Source organism: Lathyrus oleraceus, chromosome 2, assembly GCF_024323335.1.
Source record: "Lathyrus oleraceus cultivar Zhongwan6 chromosome 2, CAAS_Psat_ZW6_1.0, whole genome shotgun sequence".
NCBI classification, from domain to species: Eukaryota; Viridiplantae; Streptophyta; class Magnoliopsida; order Fabales; family Fabaceae; genus Lathyrus; species Lathyrus oleraceus.
The window spans coordinates 378,216,015-378,226,721 of NC_066580.1; positions in this window are offsets into that span (position 1 = coordinate 378,216,015).

Below are 10,707 nucleotides of genomic sequence, written 5' to 3' on the forward strand. Positions count from 1 at the left end.
CTTGCAATACTCCTTAATTCATGTATGAATAATATTGGTTTAATATATATACTGAGATGATGTATTCATGGTTTGGTGGATGTTGATATTGCTTTATTCAAGTATGCATTTGTTCTTGATATGTCATAGCATGTTGAGAAATTCTGTTTGCATGATTAAAGAATTATATCTGTCATTTAATTATTATTATATGAGTGTTGTTTCTAGCATGATTATGTTTATTTCACATGCTGTTATTACATAATAATAATGATGATGATATAATGGTGATAATATAAATCCTTGGTTGTCTTTAACATGTATGTGTAAGGTTTGTTTTATCATTATCACTTGCAGTAAAGAGAACTAATACATGAGTAAAATAATATAAGCTTCTTGATTTGTGCATGGCTATTTTTATTATTGCATGATGATTACATATGATTTTATTTTATGTGTGTGGTTTGATATAAGATGAAGTTACAGGTTTGTTATACTCACATGAAAGAAACAGCATGAGAAAAAATAAAGTAGCTTGCCGTAAGAGAGAAAGTTGTAACATGCATGGTGGTGGTGTGTCAAAATGCAAAAATCCATGTAGAATTAATAAATATTTTAATGAAGGCGAATAAATAATGAATGGACCAACATGGCTTGTTGGTAGCTCCCCCCTCACTGCAACGTAGAGGTCCTGGGTTTGAGCCCCCAGGACCTATTTTTTAGCTTTTCCGTTGTTTTTACTATGTTTACTCCATTTCCACTATAATTAATTCACCACTATTTTTCTATTATTAAAATAAAACCCATTAATTAATTTTCTAATTAATATATTATATTAGTTATTTAAACTAGGATATAATTTAATCTAGTTTATTAATTAAATTTTCATATATCACTTAATTAATTAAAATGGGCTATTTTGAATAATAAAAATCTAATTATATTTTTTTTCGTTTCTTTTAAAATTTCTATCAATTTAGTCTAAGTTTTTCCATAATTTCATAAAAAAAAAAGTTTCTATTATTATAGACTAAAAACATTCTTAATTCATTCTTAAATTTAGTTTATTTAGTTTTTTTTATTTCTTTCTTTTTAGTTTAATTAGGTTTTATTATTTTGTATGCCCTTTTAATTTTTGTACTCGGTAATTAAGATTTAGATATTTTATATCCCCTTTTAAATTATGTACCCCCCATCCCGAAGCCATGTAATAGCGTAGTCTTATTTTTCGCACTTTAATTTTTCCATACTGTGAATATAACTGTCTACATGTATGCTAATAGGATTGCATGGAAAGATAAATAATCGAACTTAGATAAATTAATTTAAAATTTCTATCAATTTAGTCTAAGTTTTTCCATAATTTCATAAAAAAAAAAGTTTCTATTATTATAGACTAAAAACATTCTTAATTCATTCTTAAATTTAGTTTATTTAGTTTTTTTTATTTCTTTCTTTTTAGTTTAATTAGGTTTTATTATTTTGTATGCCCTTTTAATTTTTGTACTCGGTAATTAAGATTTAGATATTTTATATCCCCTTTTAAATTATGTACCCCCCATCCCGAAGCCATGTAATAGCGTAGTCTTATTTTTCGCACTTTAATTTTTCCATACTGTGAATATAACTGTCTACATGTATGCTAATAGGATTGCATGGAAAGATAAATAATCGAACTTAGATAAATTAATTCAAGATAATATATCTGAATCCAATCACTTCCACACTTGCACCTCTAGGGTAACCCTCTCTTTATTGCCTTACGATATTACGGTCATGTCCCGCGAATGTGGGGATACCCTTAGCAAAGACCCTTTCGATTAAATCATCATCATCCCTAAACAGATAAGTCATAGTCCCTTCGATCAAAAGGTCAATGTCCCTACAAGATAAATCATAGTCCCTCGAACGTTGCCTTTGAATATATGACCTTGTCCCTCGAACGTTGCCTTCGAATATATGACTTTGTCCCTCGATGACCCTTCGTTGTAGCCTACATTAAATGATGATCGTCCCTTCGAATGCTAAGGTATCCTTACAAATGTTGCCTTCAATGACCAATCGACGACCCCACAATGTCCCTTTACATCCAAAGGATAAGACTACTTACTTCTCAATAGTAAGGACAGTTTTACCCTCCTAAGGATAGGAAATACCTATAAAGACCTTGGTTAGGTATAACTCTTAAATGCTTGCTCACAACTTAAAATACTTTTCACACCTCACACTTTTCAAAACATCTTTTAGAAAATCACCACTTGGTATAGGATTGCATGAAAAGATAAATAATCGAACTTAGATAAATTAATTCAAGATAATATATCCGAATCCAATCACTTCCACACTTGCACCTCTAGGGTAACCCTCTCTTTGTTGCCTTACGATATTACGGCCATGTCCCGCGAATGTGGGGATACCCTTAGCAAAGACCCTTTCGATTAAATCATCATCATCCCTAAACAGATAAGTCATAGTCCCTTCGATCAAAAGGTCAATGTCCTTACAAGATAAATCATAGTCCCTCGAACGTTGCCTTTGAATATATGACCTTGTCCCTCGAACATTGCCTTCGAATATATGACTTTGTCCCTCGATGACCCTTCGTTGTAGCCTACATTAAATGATGATCGTCCCTTCAAATGCTAAGGTATCCTTACAATTGTTGCCTTCAATGACCAATCGACGACCCCACAATGTCCCTTTACATCCAAAGGATAAGACTACTTACTTCTCAATAGTAAGGACAATTTTACCCTCCTAAGGATAGGAAATACCTATAAAGACCTTGGTTAGGTATAACTCTTAAATGCTTGCTCACAACTTAAAATACTTTTCACACCTCACACTTTTCAAAACATCTTTTAGAAAATCACCACTTGGTATAGGATTGCATGGAAAGATAAATAATCGAACTTAGATAAATTAATTCAAGATAATATATCCGAATCCAATCACTTCCACACTTGCACCTCTAGGGTAACCCTCTCTTTGTTGCCTTACGATATTACGGTCATGTCCCGCGAATGTGGGGATACCCTTAGCAAAGACCCTTTCGATTAAATCATCATCATCCCTAAACAGATAAGTCATAGTCCCTTCGATCAAAAGGTCAATGTCCCTACAAGATAAATCATAGTCCCTCGAACGTTGCCTTCGAATATATGACCTTGTCCCTCGAACGTTGCCTTCGAATATATGACTTTGTCCCTCGATGACCCTTCATTGTAGCCTACGATTAAATGATGATCGTCCCTTCGAATGCTAAGATATCCTTACAAATGTTGCCTTCAATGACCAATCACGACCCCACAATGTCCCTTTACATCCAAAGGATAAGACTACTTACTTCTCAATAGTAAGGACAGTTTTACCCTCCTAAGGATAGGAAATACCTATAAAGACCTTGGTTAGGTATAACTCTTAAATGCTTGCTCACAGCTTAAAATACTTTTCACACCTCACACTTTTCAAAACATCTTTTAGAAAATCACCACTTGGTATAGGATTGCATGGAAAGATAAATAATCGAACTTAGATAAATTAATTCAAGATAATATATCCGAATCCAATCACTTCCACACTTGCACCTCTAGGGTAACCCTCTCTTTGTTGCCTTACGATATTACGGTCATGTCCCGCGAATGTGGGGATACCCTTAGCAAAGACCATTTCGATTAAATCATCATCATCCCTAAACAGATAAGTCATAGTCCCTTCGATCAAAAGGTCAATGTCCCTACAAGATAAATCATAGTCCCTCGAACGTTGCCTTCGAATATATGACCTTGTCCCTCGAACGTTTCCTTCGAATATATGACTTTGTCCCTCGATGACCCTTCGTTGTAGCCTACGATTAAATGATGATCGTCCCTTCGAATGCTAAGGTATCCTTACAAATGTTGCCTTCAATGACCAATCGACGACCCCACAATGTCCCTTTACATCCAAAGGATAAGACTACTTACTTCTCAATAGTAAGGACAGTTTTACCCTCCTAAGGATAGGAAATACCTATAAAGACCTTGGTTAGGTATAACTCTTAAATGCTTGCTCACAGCTTAAAATACTTTTCACACCTCACACTTTTCAAAACATCTTTTAGAAAATCACCACTTGGTATAAGATTGCATGGAAAGATAAATAATCGAACTTAGATAAATTAATTCAAGATAATATATCCGAATCCAATCACTTCCACACTTGCACCTCTAGGGTAACCCTCTCTTTGTTGCCTTACGATATTACGGTCATGTCCTGCGAATGTGGGGATACCCTTAGCAAAGACCCTTTCGATTAAATCATCATCATCCCTAAACAGATAAGTCATAGTCCCTTCGATCAAAAGGTCAATGTCCCTACAAGATAAATCATAGTCCCTCGAACGTTGCCTTCGAATATATGACCTTGTCCCTCGAACGTTGCCTTCGAATATATGACTTTGTCCCTCGATGACCCTTCGTTGTAGCCTACGATTAAATGATGATCGTCCCTTCGAATGCTAAGGTATCCTTACAAATTTTGTCTTCAATGACCAATCGACGACCCCACAATGTCCCTTTACATCCAAAGGATAAGACTACTTACTTCTCAATAGTAAGGACAGTTTTACCCTCCTAAGGATAGGAAATACCTATAAAGACCTCGGTTAGGTATAACTCTTAAATGCTTGCTCACAGCTTAAAATACTTTTCACACCTCACACTTTTCAAAACATCTTTTAGAAAATCACCACTTGGTATAGATTCGCACCAGAATCATCGCCGAGTTATATTTTTCTAAACATCTTTCAAAATCAAACGAGATAAACACTTTGTATACATTCGTACAAGAATCATTACAAAGTTAAACTCTCCTTTCAAAATATTTTCTAAACACACCACATTTCTCAAACACTTTCTAAAACAAGGAAAACATAAGTGAGTTAAGCAATTAAGAGCCCATGGATAACCATGGATACAAAGGGTGCTAACACCTTCCCTTTGTATAATGTACCTCCCGAACTGAAAATCTAATCAAGGTCTTTCCTGTTCTTTTCTGCCTTTCCTTATTGGATAAAAGAAAAGTCGGTGGCGACTCTTGCTATCCGCAACATTGCTTTTCAAAGCAAAAACACAAACTCAGTTCACCGTATCACAGAACTGGCGACTCTGTTGGGGAATCTTAAAAAGAGAGGTTACCTTAAAGATAAGATCACTTATGTTTTCGAATTGTTTCTTTGTCTGATTTACTTTTAAGGGATTGTTTGGGTATTCTATGCTTGAGTGAAAGATCCTACACCCGGATCTAGTGTACCTTAGGTAAGTAGCAAGAGATCATCGCGACTGTCCGACGTATACTGGAATGGTTAAAATGATGGCTACGGTTAATGTGACACTTTGGATGTCCTGATGTTCCTCATGTTTACTTGAGGAAAAATTTGGCGTCTGCGTGGTGTCATCAAAGCATTAACCAGACCCTTAGAACCCTAATTGACTCATCCTAGCCATTAGAAAGTAGTGAGATAACTGACTTCGGTTCCGACTGGGGTTGGTTGATACTCGAATCTACACTCTTTGAGATTGGACTTTAGGGAAATTTTGGTCAACCACTTGGTGTTGCACTGAAGTGGACTTAAGAAAAGGTCAATGATTTGAGATCCTTCTAGAACCCGGTTACTATTCTAGGACAGGTTGAACCAACCAAACTTCAGTGGGGAGGGTACTTACCTATGGAACTCATGCAAGCCTTGAAACCTAGGAATGATTGTGGTGTGACTTGTTTGTGCTTGTTACTTACTTGACATCATAACATCATAACATCATGACATCATGGCATTGTACTAACCATTTCGAAGACTTAGGGATTTAACTTTGCTCTGTTTTGTAGGGCTATGGCTTCCACGAAGACCATCCAGATCAATTTTGTAGCGACCTCTCCTCAACTCAAGGATTTAGTGTCAGAACTTCCCGATCATGCTCAGTTCATCAAGAAACATGGTTATCTCCTCAATTTAGTTACCACCGGTTTCAAGGAAGATATGATGAGAGTTCTATTCCAGTTCTTCGATCCTAAACATCATTGCTTCACCTTCCCAGATTATCAGTTGGTACCCACATTAGAAGAATTTTCCAAGTTGCTTGGGATACCTATCCTTGATCAAACACCTTTCAGTGGTTTAGAAAAGATTCTGAAGTCTGAAGAGGTTGTCGCGGCTTTACACATGACAAAGTCCGACATTGAAACTAATTGGGTAACAAGAAGTGAAGTTAAGGGTTTACTTGCCAAATTTCTGATAAATAAGGCCCGAGAATTCCTAAAAGCTATGAGTGTCCATGCTTTCGAAGATGTTCTAGCATTACTAATCTATGGTTTGGTGCTATTTCCTAATCCGGATCAATTCATAGACAAGAATGTTGTTAAGATATTTCTCACTCATAACCCTGTGCCCACCTTGCTTGGAGACATTTTGCATTCCCTTCACACTCGTACTATGAAAAGGCAAGGGACTCTCATGTGCTGCGTACCTTTATTATCTAGGTGGTTTATTTCGCACCTTCCTCAATCAGTCTTGAAGAATGAGCAAAATTTGAAATGGTCTCAAAGGATAATGTCGCTCTCCCATTCAGACATCCATTGGTGTCCCCAACCCAAAGAAAATGTTATCATCATTGACCGTTGTGGAGAATTCTCTAACGTACCACTCCTGGGGATAAGAGGAGGTATTACTTATAATCCTGCTTTAGCCCTACGTCAGTTAGGTTATGCTCGAAGAGTGCTCCACATGAAATAATTATCCAAGGCACTGTGATTGACTATGACAACGATTCTCAAGGTCTCCGTCAAAGGTTTGTACGAGCTTGGGGCATGGTGAAAAGAAGTACTTTAGGACAGAAAAACTTTATTCCTATGGAACCTTATCTCAGATGGGTACGCGCCAGAGCTCGTGAGCTTATCATGCCATATCTTGCAATCGGACCTCTGATTGTTGAACCAAAAGTTGAAGGAGGTACCCCTCAGATCATTCCTTATCCAGATATGCCTACCAATGTTGAAGAATTGAAGAAATATTGGATCCAGTTGAGAGAGGAAAGGGATACTTTTGAAGCTCAGTTCTGTGCTGAAAGGAAGAAAGTATTAGAGCTCACCAGCCAGCTTAATGAGGAACGAAGTTTCAATGCATATCTCCGCCAAAAAAGAAGTCGTCCTTGGGAGACTTGAGCTTTCATTTTTTCTTGTAATGAACATTGATTAAAGAAATTATTAATAAAAGTTCCCCTTTTTGGTGGTTTATGCAAAATTAAGTTCCAAAAGTCCTTGAAAACATTTCATACATTGCATAGCATAACATAACATTGCATAACAGGTACTCTAAAGGATCAATGTTCTCACGGTCTTCCTCTCAAACAGAAAAATGGCCCTCGAACAAACTGTCAAGGATCTCCAGGCTCATAATGCTCAATTCCAGGAGATGATCTTGAACTTATCCAAGGGGCAGGAGGAACTGAAGACTCTATTGCTCGAGAAGAAGAAAGACAAGAAATCTGTGAGTTACATTAACCCGGGAAGAAGGCTTAAAGGATAGGCTCCAGGAGTCAAGATTGGAATTTCGAAGGATAAAGAAGATGAGACAGAAAATGAATCGGAAGATGAGAATGCTGATCCCTTCAACCCTGAGGACGACTATGAAAATTATGAAAATGAGCAGTACTCTCCGAAAGATGATAAGTATAAGTTGCTGGAAGAACGTATGCTAGCTATGGAGGGTCAGAAGGCGCTCGGTCTGGATTTCGAAAGCTTAGGTCTGGTCTCTGATGTGGTCATTCCTCGCAAATTCAAGGTCCCCGCTTTCACTAAGTATGATGGTGCGTCTTGTCCTCAGATGCATCTGAGAGCTTATGTGAGAAAGATCCAACCGTATACCACTGGTAGGAAGCTATGGATCCATTTCTTCCAAGAGAGTCTGTCTGGCACACAGTTAGAGTGGTATTATCAGCTCGAGAGCTCTAACTTCCGCACCTGGACTGATTTAGCGACAGCTTTCTACAAGCAATACCAGTATAATTCTGAATTAGCGCCTACTCGGCTACAGCTGCAGAATATGACTATGGGCTCTAAAGAAAGCTTCAAAGAATATGCTCAAAAATGGAGAGACTTGGCTGGCAGAGTCAAACCCCCTATGACTGATCGAGAATTAGTGAACATGTTCATGGGTACACTGACTGGCCCATTCTACAGCCATCTATTGGGAAGTTCCTCATCGGGTTTCACTGAACTTATATTGACGGGTGAACATGTTGAAAGCAGCATTCGAAGTGGAAAGATACAGGCGGCTACCTCTGCAAGCACCAAAAAGTCCTATCAGGGGAAGAATGAATCAAATGTTGTGTACGGTCAAAGGGGTCATAACAAGAAAAATCGTGACCATACTGTTGGAGCAGTTACGATTGCAACACCGTCATCTCAAAACTTCCAACACAGACAAGACAGGCCAAGAAGGCAGTTTACCAAGATCAATATGACTTTAGCACAAGCACTGCATGGTATGCTAAAAGAAAATTTAATTACCCTCAGAGATCCTCCTGCAAATCCCAACACTACTTCTCCTTGTTATAATCCCAATGCCAGGTGTGCATATCACTCCGATAGCCCCCGACATGATACAAACAATTGTTGGTTGTTGAAGAATAAGATTCAGGATATGATCGACGTTGGAGAAATTGAATTTGATCCTCTAGAGACTCCTAATGTCATCACTGCTCCTATGCCTAATCATGACAAGACTGTTAATGTTGTGGATGACAATTCTCACATTACTAATGTAGCTGACTTAGCATCTCCTCTCCTGATCATCAAGAAGAATTTATTGCAAGCTGGTTTATTTCCAGGTTGTGCTGAAAATTGCGATCTCTGTATACTCCGACCCAGTGATTGCTTGAAGTTGAGGAATGGTATTCAACGGCTGATGGATGATCGTACAATTCTCTTTGAAAAGATTCCTAAGGTGGAAAACCCTATTGAAGAAATATTTGTGATTGCTAGGTCCAAAGTTCCAGTGAAGATTACCGCTACTAGAGTGCCTGTGAAGATTATTGCTGAGCCCAAGGTAGCTCCCCTAATTATTACTGCACCTGGCCCAGTACCGTATTCCTCAAGCAAAGCCATTCCGTGGAATTATGGAGGTGATGTTTACATCCACGGCATAAAGCAAGATGATAATTCTACTAATCCTAATGACGTTGACATTGTTGGGACTAGTAAAATTACTCGAAGTGGAAGGATCTTCTCTCCAAAAATCTCACCTCCCGCCCCTGAAACTCGAGGAAAGGGACCAGTAATCAATCCTTCTCAGTCAAAGGCACCAGTCGAAGTTACTACCGAAGATGTTGCCAAGCAGGAAATGGAAGAAATGCTGAAAATCATCCGTAAGAGTGATTTTGATGTGGTAGAACAGCTGGGGCATACTCCGTCTAAAATTTCAATGTTATCCTTGTTGTTATCTTCTGAATCTCATGCCAATGCGTTGATAAAATTCTTGAAGACCGCTCATGTACCTCAGGAGACATCTGTCGACCAGTTAGAAAATTATGTTGCTAACTTGGCTGTTGATAATGGCATAGGATTTTCTGATGCTGACCTGACACCAGCAGGAAAGAATCACAATAAAGCTCTGCATATCTCCATTGAGTGTAAGGGGATCACCTTGTCTCATGTGTTGATCGACAATGGCTCTTCTTTGAATGTGCTACCGAAAGTTGTGCTCGATAAGCTTGATTGTAAAAGCATTGAACTGAAACCTAGTGACGTTGTGGTGCGTGCTTACGATGGTGCAAAGAGTGTTGTCCATGGTGAAGTGGTTCTCCCTATCAAGATGGGACCTCAAGTCTTCAACACTACCTTTTACGTAATGAACATTCGTCCTGCCTATTCCTGCTTGCTGGGACGCCCTTGGATCCATGGGGCAAGTGTTGCAGCTTCGTCTCTCCATCAAAAGCTGAGGTATCCAATAGAGGGCAAGATTGTCACTGTGTGTGGAGAAGAAGAGTATATTGTCAGTAGTGTGCATACCTTCAGATACGTCGAGATGGATGGTGAATTCTTTGACACTCCTTCTCAGTCATTTGAAGTAGTTCCTCCGACCAGTCCTGTCCTTAAGCCAACTTCCCGTGTGCCCAAGGTTATTCGTGCTCCTCCTGTTATGATTTCTCTGAAAGATGCTCAAGCTGTGGTTGAAGATGGTGGTCGTACTGGCTGGGGTCAACTGATCGATGTACCGTATAAGTCTGATAAATTTGGCCTGGGGTTTAGCTCTGAAAAGATAGTCAAAGATCAAATTAATGCTGTAGAAGATGCTGATAGCGATTGCGACTTGGATAACTGGATGTTCCCAACAATTGGTGACAGACTCAATAATTGGAAGGCTGAAGACACTATCCCGATTTCCTTTAGTTAGGAGTAATTGTTATTGCTTATTTTAGTGTTTCAAATTTTGTAATTTTTATTATGAACAATTGAACTTCTTAAAGCATTGTGTCTATGCCCGGGGCACAATAGCTAATTTGTTAAGGGTTTTGTCATTTTCATAAGCATATTCACATTCAATAAATCAATGGACTTTTTGCATTCAAATATTGCGCTCTTTATCTTTCCTGTCATCTTTCAAATAAGCTATGTTTTCTTACACACACTCACGTAACAAATTGTAGATCCATATCCACTATGGATCCTGTTGATAATAATTCTGCTACTGTT